Source organism: Herpailurus yagouaroundi, unplaced genomic scaffold (assembly GCF_014898765.1).
Source record: "Herpailurus yagouaroundi ecotype Mexico unplaced genomic scaffold, PumYag 28, whole genome shotgun sequence".
NCBI classification, from domain to species: Eukaryota; Metazoa; Chordata; class Mammalia; order Carnivora; family Felidae; genus Herpailurus; species Herpailurus yagouaroundi.
This window is the reverse complement of record NW_024412376.1, coordinates 82,185,266-82,206,626: the sequence shown is the minus strand read 5'-3', so window position 1 is coordinate 82,206,626 and position 21,361 is coordinate 82,185,266. Positions and strand designations below refer to the sequence as shown.

At 37.7% G+C, this 21,361-nt stretch overlaps 1 protein-coding gene across 4 annotated transcripts in view; it reads left to right on the top strand.

Moving 5' to 3' along the window:
• Positions 1 to 27: 27 nt before the first annotated feature.
• The window catches only part of NFKB1 (nuclear factor kappa B subunit 1), a 118,417-nt gene continuing 97,083 nt past the window's right edge, over positions 28 to 21,361 (top strand). For all 4 annotated transcript variants that reach the window (XM_040477364.1, XM_040477353.1, XM_040477346.1 and 1 more), the window contains exon 1: positions 28 to 175. The gene's annotated coding sequence lies outside the window, so the exon portion shown is untranslated. The remainder of the gene's footprint in view (positions 176 to 21,361) is intronic.

Sequence of the window (21,361 nt, the reverse complement as noted above, 5' to 3'; positions counted from 1 at the left end):
TGTGGCCCGGCCCGGCGAGACCGCGCGCCCGCTCGCCCGGACCCGACCCGCCCCGCACGGGACCCGCTCCGGCCCCGGCCGGCCGCCGCCTCTTCCTTCCCCAGCCCGCAGGCCCTCGCCTCCCGGGAGGGGAGCCCACAGGCGCAAGGAGGCCGAGCGCGGACTCGCCACCAGGGTAAGCCGAACTCGGGCAAGTGGGGGCCACGCCGGGGACGTGTGGCCCGAGCCCCGCCACCTACCCGCCCCGCACCCCCTAGCCCTGCTCAGACTTCCTCATTCCTGCGCTAACCGCTGGGCTAGACCGGACGCAGGACCAGGTTGACAGGAGTTGAGAGGCACATGGGATTGGCGACAGGGGCGAAAGGCACATCTGGACTTCTCAGGGGCCGGCTGGCCAGAGGGCCGCGGCTGCCCGGGCCGCCCTGTCTCCCCGCTCCCAGCGCCGGGCGGGAACGGGAAGCAGGGGGGAACTCTTGCAAACTTTTTTAAAATCATCACCCCCACGCCTACCACCTCCTTGGCGGGTGGCTTGGGGGTTGAGGTGCGCTTTGGAGAGGGGAAGGTGGTTGGTGCAGTGCTGAACCAGATTTCACCTAAGGGCGGTCCATGAAATGAAAGCAGAAGTGTATGTCAGTCCTCTTGACTGGGAAAGCCCTCCCCAGCACCCCCCCCCCCCAATTGAATAAAACAGCCTTATTCCTTCATCCCCTACTTCAAAAAGAAGCCTCTGCTTCACACGCACACCCCAACCAGGACATAATATATTCACCTACTATAGGATCTGTACCTTACTTTTCAAAAAATAAGGAGGCCCTGGTACTGACCCTACAGGGCCTGGCATCTGAGAAAAGAAATTACCTACTTAGAGCACTTTTTAGACACCGATTATGTAAAACACTTGGACATCGGCACCGGAGCACCGGGTGTCGTGCATGACCTCCAAAACAAAAATGATGATATAAACAAAGCCTAGCCTAAACACAAGTTTTCCTATAGTCTTTACAAATAGATACCAATGGAGATGTTTGCCCTGATTTATTGGTCTGTAGTGAAACCTAAATGGGACTTGATGACACAGTATTTGATTATCAAGATTTAAGACATTTTCATGGACTTTGTTAAGTAGGGTGTTTCAGCACTGCAGCTTATTAAATAACTATATTTAACTTAAAGATATTGTTATAAAGCCCATAATCTGAGAAAATGACTATAGTATTACTAAAACATTTAATAACTCTGGCATACAAATGTTCTGTCAACTGGTGATCTTTGGTAAACCCTGAAGCTTGGGATTAAGATGTTCAGTGCTTATTTTTTTATAGCAAAGCATCTCAATTGAATATTCTTGAGTAATTTAAATTGCATAGTGTTTGTTAAAACTAAAAGGGAATCTTGATTAAAATAAAGTTCTTAGCTGAAGTATGTTGTTTTCCTAATTTTAATATTATGCTTTCTAGAGGTGAATCCTTTTACTGTTTGATGCAGTAAAGAAATTATGTAAATAATTTAAAGCAAAGTATTTTTTGAGCTTATGAACTTGGGAAGACAGGAAATACAAACATTTGTTTCCTGTAGCATTTTACATTTATCGTGTAATTAAATTGCTAAGGGGAGCTAAACATGTATCATAAACGGAAACATGAAATCTCCTGAAACTATTCATCCATATTAATATACCTGCAACTCCTCAATGCCCTCTGGAGCTTGTTTAGATAAAATGTCTTCCTGGGCCACAGCCTACTGGACAAATGTGAACACAAAGAAAGGCTCATTATGTGTAGATTTAATGCTGGCACTGAAATACTGCTTGCTGTGAATAGTAAATCACTTCTAATGTGTTTGAAAGACTTTTTAAAGGAAATGCTATAATCCAATTAGGGCTTGGTGGGTTTGAAAATTAGGGTTTGAAAATCTGTTGTCTTTGTTTTCAAATTTCAGTTTGATCTAATGTTCAGCAGTTGTCATTCAGATGGGCTGAATAAACACCCTGTTTTTCAAATCGAGTTAGTAAATACTGGAGTATGTATACAAAAATAGTCCTTCCCCTTTGTAAGCACTGCTTTGATCTTTGTACTTCCTTCTTACTTCTGCCTCTTAAGCCCATCTGTGATGACTGAGTTGCCGATGGTAAACGCTCAGTCTGAAATAGGCAGAATTTTAGGTTTAGTGATCATATTTCTCGTATTTCTCTTGTCATGTTCCTTGGAACAAACTGAGGCTGGTTTAAGAAACTGGTATTTAGGCAGGTTGTTTTTACTACTGCTTTCAAACTTTCAGATAATTGATGAAATTACTGCCTTGACTTTCAGGGATGGCTCATTGTGGTAGATAGAAGATCTAGATAAGAAATCACAGGCTGCTGGAATCTTGGACTATCATTCAATCAGCAAGACCTTATTTTTTACCTAATTTATGAGAGGTATTCCCCCTGTTCAGAAGAGGTGAAAGTTCTGGCTTCTGGGGGGAAGTGGTTACTTCATAACCTTCAATTAGTTTGAACTCGGGAGAAGTCAGAACAGTATTGATGTTTTAAAATAATAAGTTTGAAAAATATGGGTTTTCATATGGATTTTTGATAAAGTAGTCAAAATACCATCTTTTTCTTCATCAGAACTTCTTCGTAGATGTGCTGTTCTGAGCATAGAGATAACTGCAGTATAAAGTGTATCTGGAAATGCAGAATAGTTTAACCAACAGAATAAACATTCACATTACGCTCTTCAAGACTTCAGATTGAACAGGAGTCACATTAGCAGGAATGGATGTGTTGGAATCAATGGCTGTACAAAATTTCTCATTAATTTTCTTTTAGTACGGAGATTGATTGGTTTTCTGTTTATAGTATGAATCATCTATGGTGGCATGATTGTTCTACGTTGTAAGAACAGAAGAAGGAAGAGAAGGAAAAAAAGAAATTTAGTGTTAGAGGACATTTTGAAACGTTCTCCTCTACGTCTACATTTGTGTCGGGTCAGAGCTAATTGACAACTGCTTCTTGGAGACCAGTAAACCACACTGAAGCAATTTATGCTGCTTCCTGAGAATTGATTCTCATTCACACTCTTGCACCTCCCACAAATAACTGAACTCACCTGTAGTTGTCTCAGAGGTGAGCAGGTAAACCATCAGAAGCATATGCACCCGTATGAATTGACCCTGTCACTCCTTAGAACCCCAACGAGTTGACCATGTCACTCCTTAGAAGACCTTGAGGATTTTTAAGAACTAGAGGCATTCAGTCTTAGGAAGGAATGTTTGGACTTGTGGCACAGTTCTACAAGTTAGTTTGGCTCCTTGACCTTTGTTTTAAACAATAAAGATTAATATTTGAAACCACATAGTTTGGTAGAGTTAATAGAGTAACATAACTGAGACTCCTGTCTTTGTAATATTTCATTAATGAGTATCTAGTGCTTCGCTCTTAAATGAAAAAAAAAAAAAATAGCATTCTTTCCATGATGATAAACTTGCTTTATACTTTTGGTCTCTGCTGTATTAAGAGAGGGTGTTCCTGGGTGCAAATTAATGTCCTGTCTTTCCTATTTCACCTGAGGCTGATAGACCTTCCCTTGAAAATCAGCTAATTGTTTAGAAAATAACTTGTGAAATAGTGTTTGATTGCTTCACTACAAATAATTTAAAGCCTAACAGTTTTACACAAAAGTAATAAAAGATGTGATTTGTTAAAGATTATAGAATCCTCAAGAGTAAAGTATGAATGAAAATATTTGTTTAGAGTATTATTCATAAAAATATCATTGTATTTTAAATTTTAAAAAGAAATCAATTATTCTCCTCATTTTTCTGTAATAACTAATAGATTTAATTATTAGTAGTACAAGTTTCATCTCCTTTAATTTGTTGCCTATTTTTGCAATTAGAATAACAAAATGGATAGTTTAATTCCCCATTACAGACTGGCTTATTACTTTTTATTTATAGTTCACCATTGGGTCAAAAATCTTATAACCAGGTTTTATTCTGGCCCATACTTTCAATAGATATTAATAAGTTCAAACTATTTATAGACTCCATTTCTTTAAATGGTGAAAAGAGATTCTGACTGGTGGAGCTTTAAAGAAGAAAGTAAGATTCTGTATGGCTTATTAAGAGGCTAATTATTTTTTTAAAAAGAATAGAAAGGAAAAAATAATAGGCAGGAAAAGAGCTATCTGAAAGAATCAAAATCCTATAGTTCCAGCTGAAAAGAAAACATATCTAATTTATACTGACAAAGGCCTGTCCGGCATTCAGCATTGTGCTTGTTGGCACATAGTAGGTAATCCGTAACAATTTTTTAGTGAATGAATGACATACGTTTTATTTTGTTTTGTTCAAAAGTAGGGCAACTGTTTTCTGCAAGGAACAAAAATTGCGCTATTTTGCCTTATCTTCTGGGAAGAAAGAACCCCAAAACTAATTCTTGCTTCCTAAATACTATATTCTTATCTAAGGAGCACTTGAAATTTACTAGAACAAATAATTTGTTAAAAAGTATCCATCGCCTTCCAAAAGGAAAGCATTTCATTCTGAAAGATGAGTATATGAACTGGGGGAAAAATGGCTTTTAGTTTCCAAATTTTAAAGGCACTTCTGAAACAAGGTAATAAAGTAATTGAAATGATAAAAGATGCTTATGCATGTAAAAAATGTAACTTTTTGGCTACTCTAGAATTTCTCTGAGCTCCACTGAAACTGTAATTTCAATATTAGTATCTCCAAAGAAAGAAACAATGCTATACACACTGCTTTGTAATCCAGAAATTGTTAAGGCCTATTGAAATTAATCAATTAAAAAGTAAAAAAATGTGTTAAGCTATCCAGAATTAAATACTTAGCGCATATAAAAAATTGGGGGCGGGGAAAGTTACTAGCTGGAAAACCTTTAAGAATGAGGAGGCAGTTAGCAAGGTTTACTGTATTTTCCACTTTAATACTTTAATGATTTTGCAACACTGTAAAACCCAGGACCTCATTGTGTCAGGGTTTTGTTGATTATTTTTCTCTTGTAGCATTTTCAGAAAACTGTCCTTGAAACTCTAAATCTAATCAGCTATTCTGTATGAGACAGTATTTATGAAATGTACCTTCCAGACTAGGAAAGGGCACAAGGCCAACACTTCACAGTTCTGGTGTCCTGACCCCAGGGAGAGTTAGAGCCATTTTATTGGAAATTGCTGATTTCAGTCCACTCTGCTTTGCTGCCCACTTAATTCTGGTTTTGACACTGACCTCTCTTTGAACACTTACAAACATACATTCAGGCTTTAAAAATTAATTTTAAAAATTATTTACAAATATATGTATAATCAGTCATTTTTATTGTTGCCAACAAACTAAGGAAGGAAGAAGCTAAATGTTTACTTATATAACAAGTGCACTGTAAAGCTGTCATTGTTGAACAAAGTACTCATAGTCTGAGTGCCTGGGTGGCTCAGTTGGTTAAGCGTCTGACTCTTGGCTTCGGCTCAGGTCATGATCTCACAGTTTGTGATTTCAAGCCCTGCATTTGGCTCTGTGCTGGCAGCGCAGAGCCTGCTTGGAATTCTCTCTCTCTCCTCTCTCTCTCTCTCTCTCTCTCTCTCTCTCTCTCTCTGCCCCTCCCCCACTCATGCTGTCTCTGTCTCTCTCAAAATAAATACATACTTTAAAGAAACAAAAGTACTCACAGTGAATGGCAGCAGAGTTTGTTAGTTTAAATAATAAAATAATCCAAGTACTTTTCCTGTAGCTTCCCTGCGAGAAGTCTCTGTGGGAGGGATGAATTCTACTGTGTTGTATTATATAATTGGCTCAGTCTACATCTTCTGGGCATGAAGAGAAGCATAAACAAAAACACAAAACTGTAATATTGTCCTCTTTATTAGTCAAAAATCTGTGGACAATTCATACACTCTATACTGGAAAATAAAGCTATGGATTTTTTGTAGGTCTGAGGCTCTTGATGTATGAGTATTTGTAGGTGAGATTTTCTTGTTTGTAAAAAATACAAAACCTGCATAAAGTTAAGCATGCCTCTATAGAAAGCGTTTAGCATTAAAAAAATTCGATTGCTATAATAAATGGCAGTCATTTATAAAAATTATTTGTTACTCATTATTGTTTATCATGTGATTTGGACTGAACATATTACACTGTCTTTCAATGTCGGGACATACCTTTCCCTCCAGAAGTCAGCTTTATCTCCAGAAATCAATTCTAACATATATCAAGCATGAAAGAAGAAAAATTAAAAGTGATGACAGAGTCCATAGTCAGTCTACCAATTTATTGGTTCTGTGCCCACGCCTGCAATTCAAAGAGTGCAAATAAATTACTTAATTGTCTTAGAAAATATGCCTTCCAAGATAAGAATTTTAGGAATGATGAGAATGACTCTTTTTTTAACGTTAACATGAATTCCTGACTCATGTTTTATTGATACTGGAAGGGTTTCTTTGTCTAGCAGTTCTTAACTTAGGTATAGGTTTATTTTTTAGGATTTAACCATTTATTCGTGTTTGATCATTAAGACTTGATTTATAAACTTCAGTGTTTTGTTTTTTGTTTTTTTTTTAAACAGGGACTAAGAATGGTCGTGAGGTTGAAGGAAAAGAATCCCTTACAATTTATAGCACCTTGTATAATGCTGTCTAAATAATACAAGCACCTTTATGACTTATAAAGTTAAAATAGGAGGCGCCTGGGTAGCTCAGTTGGTTAAGCGTCCAACTCTTGATTTTGGCTCAGGTCACCATCTCACAGTTTGTGAGATCGAGCCCTGCCTCCGGCTCTGCCCTGTCAGCACAGAGCCTGCTTAGGATTCTCTCTCTCCTCCCTCCCTCTCTTCCTTTCTCTCTGCCCCCTCCCTCCTCATTTTCTAAATACATTTTCAAAATACATTTTCTAAAATAATGTTAAAATAAAGGTGATGTGGAAGGATAAGAGTATGAATGGTTTTTTATACAGAGGAAATCTAAGGTAGAAAGGAGCATGAAGAAAGTAAAGAATAAAAATTAAATTAAACTTAATGTTTTTAGTTCTCTTGGATATTGAGGAAAGTACTTAAGGGAATGCAAAAAACTACTGGTCTATATAAAATTAAAATTTAATATAAAATCTAGACAGTAGAAAGATTACTTTTAAAAATGTATTCACAATGCTAATTTCAAGCCAACCAGGAAGACTGGGAAAATACTTTTTGTTGGAGATAAATTAGCAGAAGCCAAAAACATAGCCAATCTCATACCATAACCATTTATTTCACCTATTTATTATGCTGTTAATACATAGTAAGGGATGTAAGTTAAATACTTAACGTGTGTGTGTGTGTTTAACCTGTGAGTCTTAGAAATTTGGTCAAAATGAAGAATAATGAAAGCATAAGTAAAGTTTAGCAGGAAAGTCCTCCATAAAATTAGGTCCTGATTTTTATTTGTGACTTGAATATGAACAGGATAAATTCTGTGTATCAGGAGGGGAGGGTCATAATGAAAAGAGAGAGAGATTGAAAAGAACTTTTCAATAGGCATTTCACTGTGGATTATCCTATTTTTGATTAATTGAAAACAATGGTTATCTCCCCTTATTCTGAAAAAAATTTTAGAAGTCAGTTGTGATTAAGCAAACTTCAGTACACCTGGGAAATTAAAGTCAAAAGCATGGTATTTAGCAATTAAAAGTATTTCCTTGCTTTCATGCCATAACATAGCATTCGTTTAATAAAATATCTTTATGGTTTCTTCCATGTGTTTACCGAATTTCCCATTTTAGACACTGAACCAAATTTAAACACACCTTAGAACATTTAATATTTCCTATTTTATTTTTTTTTTCAGCGTTTTTATTTATTTTTGGGACAGAGAGAGACAGAGCATGAACGGGGGAGGGGCAGAGAGAGAGGGAGACACAGAATCGGAAACAGGCTCCAGGCTCTGAGCCATCAGCCCAGAACCTGACGCGGGGCTTGAACCCACGGACCGCGAGATCGTGACCTGGCTGAAGTCGGACGCTTAACCGACTGCGCCACCCAGGCGCCCCTAATATTTCCTATTTTAAAACAGTACCTTAGGAGTCACTGACCCTGATGTTCTTTTTTATGATGGACAGGGAAAGTATCCCATTTCTCTTAGAAAGTCTACTATAATAGCCAAATAGGAATTAGTCCAGGTTGTTGAGAGTAGTTCAGTCCTGTGTTGAAATAGATGGATGATTTGGGGAGCAGTTGTGCTATAATTACTAAATACTTGTTAAACTGAAGGAATCCAGTCATTCAAGGAAACCATAGAAACAATAATTTTATTGCCGAGTCACTTAAGTATATTCACATAGATACCCCCATCAGTATCCCAGTATCAAATCTATCGTCATCCTCATCCACCAAATTGCTACCTTTCCCCCACATTAAGCAATGCAGTTGTTAGCCCGCTATGGCCCATTCAGTAGGTTCCCATGCCAGAAATCTAGGAACCTATTCTATATGCATACTTATCTCTTCCAATCACCAAGTTCTATTAATTCAGCCTCCTGCTCACCTCCAGAATCCATCCTTTCCTTATTGAATTTCTAGCTTTCATTTTTATGTTGCCTCCTAATTGTCTCCTTCTGTTCCATCTTTCATTCCAACATAAAGGTCAGCTTTCTAAAGTGCAAGTCTGATGATATCAAAATCTTTATGTTTCTGAAATGAATCTCCGTTGTCTTCACAAGCTGATTCCTGCACAGCTCACCTCCCACCCTTGCTCCTCACCCATCCTCTATTTCTCAAATCATCCACATCAATTTTCAGTTCCCTGTCCACTGTGTTTTCACACTTTGAATGTCTCTGCCTGCACCCTCCCTGTGTGAGGAGCGCCCTTCCCTTCCTGGCCAACTAATCAACCTTCAGGCATGGTTCAGGCTTCGCCAATTTTCTCTCTATCCTCTATCCATTTTCTCTGATCTCCGCATAATAATGTGCTCTCAGTCCATGTTCTGACTTCTTATGTTTTCTAGACAGAAAATATCTTGAGGGCAGGGATTTTATGTTACTTCGCATGTACATAATAAGTTTGCTAAATGAGTAAGTAAATAACTAGACAGAATGTCAGCAGATACTGACTAGGTAGCTGTTGATTAAGCTGTGTGGCTCTGGGCAAATTAATTAATTTTTCTGTGTTTCATTTTCTCTCTGTGAAAAAATGAGAGGGTTAGGCTAAATGACCATCTACTTCTAAAATTATTTGTTTCTTTGATATAATAGTATTATTTGGAAGACTTCAGATTTTCTTGCCTTATTGAGATAGGTCAACTTAAGGAAAATACATGTGAGAAAGTACAAAGACAATTTTTTCTTTTTTTTAACTCAGAGAGAGGGAGCATGCACGAGCAGGGGAGGGGCAGAGGAAAGAGAGAGAATCTCAAGCAGGTTCCACGCTCAGCATGGAGCCCAACATGAGGCTCAATCTCATGACCCTGGGATCACGACCTGAGCCGAAATCAAGAATCATATGCCCAACTGACTGAGCCACCCAGGTGCCCCTATTATTGATTGTCATTGTGGTAATATGAGGAACTGTTTATTTTTGGATTATGAGTTATCATATATGGTCTTAGTCTAGTTTCTTTTTGACATCAGGTGCTTCTGGGGTTACCTCTTTTCATTATAAATTAATGTCTGCTATGAACTTACATTCATATTTCTCCAAAGAAATTGAAGGCAAGCTTGATACAGAAATTGTATATAAAATTCAGTATTTTAATTCTGAATGGGTTCAAGTTCTCACTGATTATAACTTTATTTGCAGGAGGGAAAAAGGGGAGTGGTAGTAATGTAAGCTCAATCCTCATCTGTCAGAACAAGAACATAATGTCTAAAATCAATAATTTAAGGAAAAAGGTATAAACATAGTATTTGGAGATATGAAAAGAACCCCAGGAAAACCAAAAAGAGAAACTTAAGAATGTAAAAAAGTCAGTCATTCTGAAAAGCGGGATTGGAGAAGAGGAGATGTGGGGTAGGGGAATCTGCTTTTTTTATATAAGCTTTTCTGCCCTTACATAGTTGGATTTCTTTTTTAACCATTAATTCATTTGAATATATGTTGGGTCCTTTCCATATGCCGGGTTCTAGGTACTAGGAATACTGAACAAGACAGAAGTCCATAATTTCATGGAGCTTAGATCATGTATTTTCAGTTTAAAACATTTTCTCTTACATCATCCTTTTTAACATTGGAGAATCACATGACTAAAAGATGGCATTAATCATAAGAGTACAGCTTTAATGATTTACTTCAAAGTGAATACATTTAACTTAGGTGGTGCTCTAGAAAGAACGTTACCAGCATCCCAAAAGCCCTATTTCTGCCCCTTCATGGTCAGGACCCCTACCCTTCACTCTCATTTAAAGGGTTTCAATTAATGACTTTTAGATTATATGCATGTTGATTCCATGAGTCCACGTATGAATTCATCCACATACAATTGAGAATTGACTGAATGAATTCATTACTCCAAGGTGCTAACAATGAGCTTCACACAAGTAAGAACTGTGGTACAGTTAAAAGCCCTAACTAAGGTCAGTTCATTTCAGACTGTAATCACTAAACAAAATATGTTAGTAAATATATAAACCAAATCACATTTCATATTAATATGTCATTTATGAGTTTGAGTGAATATCTTGTTTATTGCCCAGCAGTCAAGGTCACTGACAAAGAGATGTGGGAGAAAGGAGTATTCACATCAGACCTTATTAGACATGGAGGAGAATGTAGTTCACTTTTTTCTTCCTGCTCACTTTATACATTGGCATCTGCATAAATTGAAGGATTTATCTGTGTGAGTGGTCAGTGTGGAAACAGCTTCATAACTAGATTCCAGGACTGAAAGGTCCCTGTATAAGGCCTGATTTTGATGCTTGCAGATCACATTTGTGTGTGGGTAATTGGAAGGTCATTGTTGTGCTCATTTCTTCAAGGAAACCCTTTTCTCCCTCCAGGGCAATTGTCACCTCATCCAGAGAACCAAGTGTTGCTGGTTCACGTAATTAGTCCTTTTCATTTAAAACATAAAGGATGCACTTTTATCAGCATTTGGGGATAAATAAAAATGAAGTCCAAACTGAAGTTGTCATATTCAAATTTAAGAGAACTTGATCAGTTTCTCTATATCTGGTCAAAATATTAATCTCTAATTCATAATTCTTGAGGTCTATTTCCTTTTCAACCTGAAAGTACAAATACTCCAAAATGGTACATAAGACGAAGATCAGACATGAAATTAAAATTTGGTTGCACTCCATTTTTTAAGTTAAGACTTAATTTTTTTTAGAGAAGTTTAAGGTTCACAGCAAAATTGAGGGTAAAGTACAAGAGATTTCCCATATACCCTTGCTCCTATACAAGCAGAGTCTCCCCATTATCAATATCTCCTTTCAGAGTGGTACATTTGTTACAAGGGATGAACCTACATTCACACATTGCAAGCACCCAGAGTCCATAGTTTATATATGGTTCATTCTTGGTGTTGTGTGTTCTGTGGGTTTGGGCAAATGTATAATGACATGTATCCATCATTATGGTTTCATACAAGAGTATTTTCACTGCCCTAAAAATCCCCTATCTTCCACCTATCCATCCCTCATCCCCTACCCCCACCATCATCCTCTATTTTTAGAAAAGAAATCTGTAATAAGTCAAATCCTTCTCTGATGCCACCGAATGAAAGACCTCACACTTTGAGTAAATGTATTGAATTGGTTTTTATATGGAAATGGAAGGCAGCAGTAGCTCATGAGTGACTTCAGTTATAACATGTAAGGTTTTATCTAATATACTGTAATCTTTAGAGAAGTTCTCTAGCTATACAAATTTACATTCACCATATTTATCCTACTATGCTATTAATAAAAAGCAATTTTACTTAGAATGGAATCTGACATTTAATATATATGAACTCAATTATGATTAGAAAATGTCTAAAACATCTTTTTGATCCTATAAATTTCAGTCATCTAGATTAAGAAAACAAGCATAGGCAAAGATTTGATACTTATGGAACACATTGGAATGCATTCTGATCTTTCTAAGAAAATCCCTGTCCTCCATGGTTACGGAAGACATGATAGAGCAAGAATTTAGATGCTTCTCTCACAGAGTGAAACAGATTATATTTACTATGGTTTATTGATTCTAAGAGGTGCTTTTCTCCCCCCCAGTTTAGCATCTTGACTTAATTATATGTATTTGAGGATTTTCTAGATATCTTTCTGTCATTGGTTTCTAACTGAATTTTATTATGCTTAGATAACCTATCTGCATGCTTTCACTTCTTTACAATTTATTGAGTCTTGTTTTATGATCCAGCATATGGTCTGTCTTTGTGACTGTTTCATGTACACTTGAAAAGAATGTGTCTTCCACACTCATTGGTGGAGTGTTCTCAGTTCTAATGCATAGAAATAAGTGCTTTTCAAAATCAAAGCATTTAGTTTTATTAATGATGTTGTTCTAAATTTTCTGTATCTTTACTGATGTTCTGTTGATTTGGTTTCATCATTTACTGAGAGAGGAGTGTTACAGATCTTTACTATAATTATAGATATTTCTGTTTCTTCCTTTAGTTCTGCCACTTTTTGCTTCTTGTATTTTGAAACTCTGTTAATATGTGCATACACATTAAGATCATTATTTCTCTGTCATGAATTAACCCTTTTATTCTTAAGAAATGTTTCTCTTCACCCCTGGTAATATTTCTTCTCTTGAGATCTACTGTATGTGATATTTTAGTATACCCTGATTTTTTATGTTTAATATTTCCATGGTATAACTGGCATAACTTTCCATCCTGATACTTTTAAACTATTTGAGTCTTTTATATTAAAGTGTAATTCCTATGAAACGCGTAGGCTTGGGTCTTGCTTTTTTTGTCCAGTCTGACTTACCTTTACTTTCTTTGGGTTCATTTAGTTCATTTCCATTTAATGTTATTATTGTTGTGGTTGGGTTTAAGCTGCCATCTTGGTAGTTGTTAACTGTTTGTGCCATCTGCTCTTTATTCATTTTTTTCCTCTTTTCTGGCCATCTTTGAATAAGTTTAGTTCTTCCTTGTTTATTTATTTTTAAGTAGGCTTCACACCCAGCATGGAGCCCAATGTGGGGCTTGAACTCATGACCCTGAGATCAAGACCTGAGCTGAGATCAAGAGTTGGACGCTCAACTGAATGAGTCTCCCAGGCACCCCAGTCAAGTTTAGTTTTTAAATTCCATTTCATCTCCTTCATTGGCTATACTTTAAACTGGTTACCTTAGGGATTACAATATGCATCCTTGAATCTACCATAAATTAATGCAATAACATTCCTTACATATAATTTCTTACATATAATGTGAGAACTTGACAATGGTATACTTCCATTTGTCCTTTTCCCTTCCTCTGTGCTATTTTTGTTGTGCATTTTACTTCTACATATGCTATAAACCCCAAAATATGTTGTATTTTTTTAATAGCATATGAAAAAAAGCCTTATACTTACACACATTTTCATCATCTTTGGCATTTTTCATTCTTTCATGTAGATACAAGTTTCTGTCTGGTATCATTTTCCTTCAGCATGAAAAACTTTCTTTAACATGCAGCAGGCCTATTGATCATGCAATTCTCTCAGCTGTTGTTTATTTGAAAAATGTCAATTTCACCTTAATTTTTAAAGGGTATTTTTGCTGAGTATAGAACTGTACACTAAACTTTGTCTTTCAGCACTTCCATCATTTTTGATGAGAAGTCAGCCATCATGCTTATCATTATTCTCCCTTGTCCTTGGATGCTTTTAGTATTGTTTTCTTTAGCATTACTTTAGCATAGAATAAAAATATCTTTATTTTATTTTAGAGAGAGAGCATATGAGCAAGGTAGAGGGGCAGAGAGAGAAAAATAGAATCTTAGGTAGACTCCACACTCAGCGTGGAGCCTGACTCAGGGCTGGATCCCACAACCCTGGGATCATGACCTGAGCTGAAATCGAGAGTTGGACGCGCAACCAACTGAGCCACCCAGAAGCCCCATCTTTTGTATTAATTTTTATCAGTTTAGTTGTGATATGACTAAGCATGTTTTTATTTGTGTTTATCCAACATGGGGATCTTTGAGATTCTTGGATCTATGGGTTGATTTTTTTTTTTTTTAATCATATTTGTGAGGGCTACTGGGTGGATCAGTTGCTTAAACATCTGACTTGATTTCTGCTCAGGTCATGATCTCACAGTTTGTAAGTTTGAGCCCCACATCGGGCTTGGTGCTGACAGTGTGGAGCTTGCTTGGGATTCTCTCTCTCCCTCTCTCTCTCTGCCCCTCCCCTGCTTGTGTTCTCTCTCTCTCAAAATAAATAAATAAACTTAAAAAATTATTTTTAAATCATGTTTGGAAAATTCTTGGCCATTTCTTCAAATATTTTTTCTTCTCTCTCTTTCTAGGGCTCTAAATTATGCATATGTAAGACCACCTGATACTGTCTCATAGGTCACTAAAAGTATCGTAATTTCTTTCTGCTTTTTATCTCTGCACTTTAGATAGTTTTTACTATTATTAAAGTTTATTTATCCTTTCTTCTATAGTTTTCAATATGCTGATCAGGTCACCTAGTGAAATCCCATTTTGATCTACAATTTTCCAGGGCCCCTGGGTGGCTCAGTTGGTTAAGTGTCCGACTTCAGCTCAGGTCATGATCTCACAGTTTGTGAGTTCGAGCCCCACATTGGGCTCTGTGCTGACAGCTCGGAGCCTGGAGCCTGCTTTAGATTCTGTGACTCCCTTTCTCTGCCCCTCCCCTGCTTGCACTCTGTCTCTGTCTCTGTCTCTCTCTCTCTCTCTCAAAAATAAACACTAAAAAAAATTTTTTAAGTAAATAAAATTTTCCATGGTTCTTTTTCTTTTTTATTTCAATTTATCTTCCAGGATTCCCGATCCATATATTATATTCATCTTTTCCGTTATATTTTTGGACATATTGCTATTAATGGTTTTAAAGTCACTGGTTGCTAATTCCACAACTTGTGTCATTGTTTTCTTTTGTGTCATATTTTCCTACTTCTTCATATGTTTTGTCCTTTTTTATTGTCCATTGTGGGTACTACATTGTAAAGAGTATGTAGTTTGGTCTTCCTTTCAAGAGTGTTAAGGTTTTTTTTTGGTAATAGGCAATAAATTTACTGGTGAATCACCTGTTTTTAAAAAGATGAGTTTAGAGTAGCCTTTATTCTTGGGTATGTTCTTTATTCCAATAGTATGATCTTTCTGGGGTCAAACCTGAATCCTCAGATTGTTCAGTGATATCTCTTCATCCTGGATAATTGGAACTTCAATGTCTCTTATAGGTTCTCAAAACTTCTGGAACCTCCATTTAGCTCTTAGATCCCTGACATCTATCTTTTTCCAGTAGGCTTTGCAGAGTCTGGTTCTGCACTAATACAGCGTAATATTTATTGATTGACCAGAGGTGACCCCTATGCATATTTCTGAGCCTTTTTTTCTGTGGAAATTCCTCATTTCTGATGCTCTGCCCAGAGAGATTGCTGTTCTGTTTGGACTCTACTTCCTTGTGTCATGGTTTGGAACATACTCAGTCAAACAGTGAATTCGGGGGTGCCTGGGTGGCTCAGTCGGTTAAGTGGCCGACTTCGGCTCAGGTCATGATCTTGCGGTCCGTGAGTTTGAGCCCCACGTCGGGCTCTGTGCTGACCGCTCAGAGCCCAGAGCCTGTTTCAGATTTTGTGTCTCCCTCTCTCTCTGACCCTCCCCCGTTCATGCTCTGTCTCTCTCTGTCTCAAAATAAATTTTAAAAAAGTTAAAAAAAAATTTTTTTTAAAGTGAATTCGGAGCTCACCTCAAGTGTTTCCATTCTCTTGTGGTGTATAGCCCAATGCTGTGTCTTGTCCAGTGTCTTCCATTATTGCTTCAAGTATTTTGTATAGTTTTACAGTTGAGTAGGGCAAGCTCAGTAATTGTTACCCTGACATGACTGAAACCAGAAGTCCACATTTTGACAAATCTGAAATTGCAGTGTTTTCTACCATTTATATAATACTAATTTTTAAAAAGTACTTAGGGGGCGTCTGGGTGGCTTGGTCGGTTGAGGGTCCAACTTCGGCTCAGGTCATGATCTCACGGTTCGTGGGTTCGAGCCCCGCATCAGGCTCTGTGCTGACAGCTCAGAGCCTGGAGCCTGTTTCAGATTCTGTGTCTCCCTCTCTCTCTGCCCCTCCCCTGTTCATGCTCTGTCTCTCTCTGTCTCAAAAATAAATAAACGTTAAAAAAAATTTTTTTTAAAGTACTTAGTATTACTAATTTGGTGATACAAAGAAGTAAAGCCCGCGTGTCTGCTTTTTAGGCATTTATATCCACTTAAGAAGATTATATATATGTATGTATAGTTAAATTGCAGTAGAACAGTATGTTATCAAGGGTAAAATCACCAGTACACATAAGTGTGATAGCCCTTATGTGGACAACATACCTATAGGTTACAGAAAAAATACAGAGTTTCGGGGCAGAGGTCAGATTTGAGTAGAGGCTTAAGGAGTAGGTGATATTTAAGTTGGGAAGATGGCATTTCAGGATGCAAGGCTACTGTGAAACAAAATACAAGGTAGCAATGAGCAAGCCATTTTTGAATGATCAATCTGCCTATAATAAAGGGTTTGGGTTAGGACATAGTAATAGGTGATGTTTGTAATCTGATTTAATGTAATATAATAAGCTGAGTGGTTGAGGGCTTTTGACTTTATCTTGTAAGTAATATGGAAATAATATGAAAGGTGCTTAAGGAAGAAGAAACACCACAATAAGGGAGAATCATAGGGAGACTACTATTGTCATTCAGAAGTGAGGCAGTGAAAGTTCAAGTAGGGTACAACAGTGGGAATGGATAGGAGGGGCAGATACAAGAAATTACACAAGGAAGAAATCAGCAGAAATCAGTTATTGATGGAGTATGTGTGAGATAAGGAGAAGGAAAGGAGGAAATGGTGACTGCGTATCTGAGACAATGATATACTGGCAGAAATTGGAAAGTCAAGAACAGGGCCATTGCTGCAGGAATAATTAATTTGATTTTAGATATTAGAGAGTTGATAGTATTAAAAGATTGTAATTCGGGGAGCCTGGGTGGCACAGTTGGTTAAGCATCTGGCTCTTGATCTCAGCTCAGGTCATGATCTCATAGTTTCGAGCCCCCCATTGGGCTCTTGTGCTAATGGTGCAGAGCCCTCTTGGGATTCTGTGTCTCCTTCTCTTTGCCCCTCCCCAGTTTGTGCGCTCTCTCTCTCTCTCTCTCTCTCTCTCTCTCAAAATAAATAAACTTAAAAAAAAACTTTAAAATACTATAATTTGTTTTTTAATCGTATCACTGTTTAACAGTACTAATTTTATTTATGTTTACATCACAGTATTTTTGGCTAATGTACTTGTTTCCTTTGTGTTGGGAACTGAATAAGCAAATACAGTAAAAATGAGTACAAATTTGGGGTGGGGGGGAGTTGTGAATAGGACCCTAACAAAGAAAATGTAATTACTGAATTACCACAATGACTAACCCATGCCATACACACCCTCCATTTCCCATGACACTTACCATGTTGCATTGGTTTTCCTTATTTGTCTTTCTACTTACTAAACTGTCACATTAGTTGGCTTTTGCTGTATAAAAAATTACCACAAAGCTAATTAAAACACAAACATTTGTTATTTCTCTCAATTTGGTGGGCTCTGTGGGTCATCTGGTCTGGGCTGGCTCTGCTGCCCTCTGAAGTCTTCTGGTTGCTCATCTGATGCTGTTTGGTCTAGGGGTGCCTCAACCTGGACTGTGCCTCCCTGCCCCACACGATCTCTCATCCTCCAGTGGCGAGCTCAGGCTTGTTCCCTTGGCAGCAGTGTTCCACGAGAGCAAGAATGGTTTTTGCAAGTCTTATTGAAGCTTGCATTTAAAACTCACGCTTCTTTCTCATTCTGTTGTACAGACGCAAGTAACAGGCCTGCCAGGATTCAAGGGATGGAGAAATCGATTTTACCTTTTGTTGGGTAGAGTTGCAAAGAATGTTGGATCATTGTTTTCAGTCTACCACAACTGTAGGCTCTGGGAGTACACTCTTGTATATTTTGCTGTTTTTGGTAACTGACACATAGGAAGCCTAAATATTTTTTTAATGAATGACTAAATTAATGAAGGGAGCAATGCATTCAAGAAATATTTCAATATACTTTAGTTTAGCTTTGTTTTTTTTTTTAATGTTTATTTATTTTGAGAGACAGAGTGAGTGGGGGAGGGTCAGAGAGAGAGGGAGACACATAATCCAAAGCAGGTTCCAGTCTCCAAGCTGTCAGCACAGAGTCTGACGTGGGGCTCGAACTCACGAGCAGCGAGATCATGACCTGAGCTGAAGTCAGACGCTCAGCCGACTGAGCCACCCAGACGCCGCTCAGTATACTTTAGTTTTAAAGATATACATACTTTTATCATGTCATTAGTGAATTATGGTGTTTCCTATGGACATATTTCAAAAAGAGAGTCTCTTGATTTTCCTTCTATTCTTTGTAATTGAACAAAGGAGATATTTAAAACAAAACAAAATAAAAAGCAACTACTGCTTGAGCTATTATTGTTTGGCATTTTTACCTTCACATTTGATTATCTCAGGAAGAACTCACTTGAGTGCATTGTCACAGTCCTATTCTGCTTTTCGGGTTCTGCTATGAGTAGACTAGCTCCAACCAGAACATTCAGGAAGCCTGCAGCAAAGTGCTGTATTAAAATGAATAAAATTAGAGGTCAAGGAAAAGATCGCATCTGCCTCTTAGGTAAATGAACACATCATAGTCTGTGGAGTCAAATTAGCTAGCATTACTCTGTCAACCTCAGCAAATGACTTACTGTCTGTAAACCTCAGTTTTCTCATCTGGGACCCTATTTCTCAGGAATATTGTGAAAATTAAGTGAAAAATGTGAAGCACCAGCTATGATTCCTGATTTCTGGGAGGTAATCAATAAAGTTTAGTTCTTTCTACATGTGAACCAAAGTCACATGATGCCTTTCATCAGGGTTTCTCTTTCTTGGTATTATTGACATTGAGGGTCAGATGCTTCTTCATTGTAAAAGGCTGTCCTCTGCATTATGGGATGTTTAGCAACATTTCTAACCTCTACACACTAGACCATCCACCTAGTGTGACAGCTAAAGATGTCTGCAGACATTGCCAAATGTCCCTAGTGGCAAAATGCAAGCATTTTATTCAACAGTGGTAAGGATAGGGTTAAGGAGGGAATGTGGCAGTGTGCCTATAAATGTAGAATAGGAAAGAAAAGTACTTGATTCTTCTCAGACAAGATAGAGTACGTTCGGGGCGGCATGGCCGTAGACATTGGATTCTTCTCAGAATGCCTAAAACCTTCACTGTCTCTATTACTCTTCCTTCCTGTAATTTAATATAAACATATACTTATCATGCTCTAACAAAATGGTTAACATTTACTATGTCCCATTAACTATGTTAATAAGCTTTGCATGAGCTAATAGTTGAATGTTGTGTATGTATCTGCCATCTCTGTTAGATTGGCATTCCATTGTGACAGGGACCTCACACCGGCTCCAACCGCAATGTGTTTGTACTTATGAGCTAGCACTTCTGCATTGGTCACATAGTCTCACTGCACTCAAATAAAACAATCCAGAGCTGAAGATGGATGAAGGCATGGAAAAATACAGAAAATGAGTTTATATAAATCTGAATGCGGTAGATTGCAAATACTGGTTTTTTTCAAAAACTTTTAAAAATCAGATATTCTGAGAAAAGCAAACCCACCATTAACTTTTCTTTCATCATCATTAAGCCGATATCTCACAAGAAAGATGTAAATAAAAAGCCCCTTTAGGGGCGCCTGGGTGGCGCAGTCGGTTAAGCGTCCGACTTCAGCCAGGTCACGATCTCGCGGTCCGTGAGTTCGAGCCCCGCGTCGGGCTCTGGGCTGATGGCTCAGAGCCTGGAGCCTGTTTCCGATTCTGTGTCTCCCTCTCTCTCTCTGCCCCTCCCCCATTCATGCTCTGTCTCTCTCTGTCCCAAAAATAAATAAACGTTTGAAAAAAGAAATTTTTCGCTCATTTATACTTCATGTTTTATTCACTATATGTCATTAATTGTTAAAGATGTCACAGCTAAACTTCATGTTCAGCACAGCATTTGATTTATCTCTTTTTTTTTCTTAAAAATGTCTATTTCTAATCAAATAAATGAGTTAGAAAATTAAAACATTAGGAATGTATAACTTAGGGAGCAATAGTCTCCATGTCACTATATATGGATCCAAATTATTCTTTTTAACAGTTACATAATATATAAGGTGTGAGTGTAGCATAATTGTAATTAAACAATCTGCTGTCAAAGGACATTTAGATTGTTTCCAGTTTTTTTTGTGTGGCAATGCATATCCTTGTCCTTATTTATTGATTTATTTTTGCACGCTTACTCATATAATTCTTTAGTACAACTTTCTGGACGTGGAATTACAGAGTCAAAAGATAGTCGCAGTTGAATGTTTCACATTGTATGTAGCACACATGTGTGTATGTCTTACAGTACACTTCCTCCAAAAAATTCCTCTAAAGAAAAAAAACTCCAGGCATGCATGGGTGGCTCAGTTGGTTAAGCATCTGACTCTTGGTTTCAGCTCAGGTCATGATCTCACAGTTTGTGAGTTCGAGCCCCACATTGGGCTCCGAGTTGACAGCTTGGAGCCTCCTTGGGATTATTTCTCTCTCCCTTTCTCTCTGCCCCTCCCCCGCTTGCTCTCTCTCTTTCTCTCTTTCTCTGTCAAAATAGATAAACCAAAAAAATGTTTTTAAAAAGGAAAGAAACTCCAGCATAGCCTTTCTCTGTATCAATTTATCATGCAACAGAAAAATGGTGAAAAGTCACTCTTTTTCTTGTCATTCTTCCTCATACCAGGATAAAGTATTAAAGTTACACCTAAGTAGTGTCTGTTATAGCTGAATATAAGCTTAAAAATAGAGACACTATCTTTCTGATTCCCACCCACATCCTCTGAATGGCACCTGAAATTCTGTTTTTCCGACTGCAGATTATGACCCATTAGACGGTCATGAAATCAATGGGTTTGAAAAGTTTTGTTTTTTTCTTTTTATGAAATCTAACAGAATAAAAAGAGTATGTTTTCTTACAGTGGGCCCTCAAAAAATGTGAATATATCTGATCCTAGAAAATGTCTCCGGTTATAAGAAAGGAAGTGGCCTTGGCCTTGCTGCCTTCACTAACAACTCTTTGTGCTGGCCTTTGGTGTCAGTGGTGAGGTTGTCACAGATGTGCAGAAAATAATCCATTAGGCATTTCATGTAGC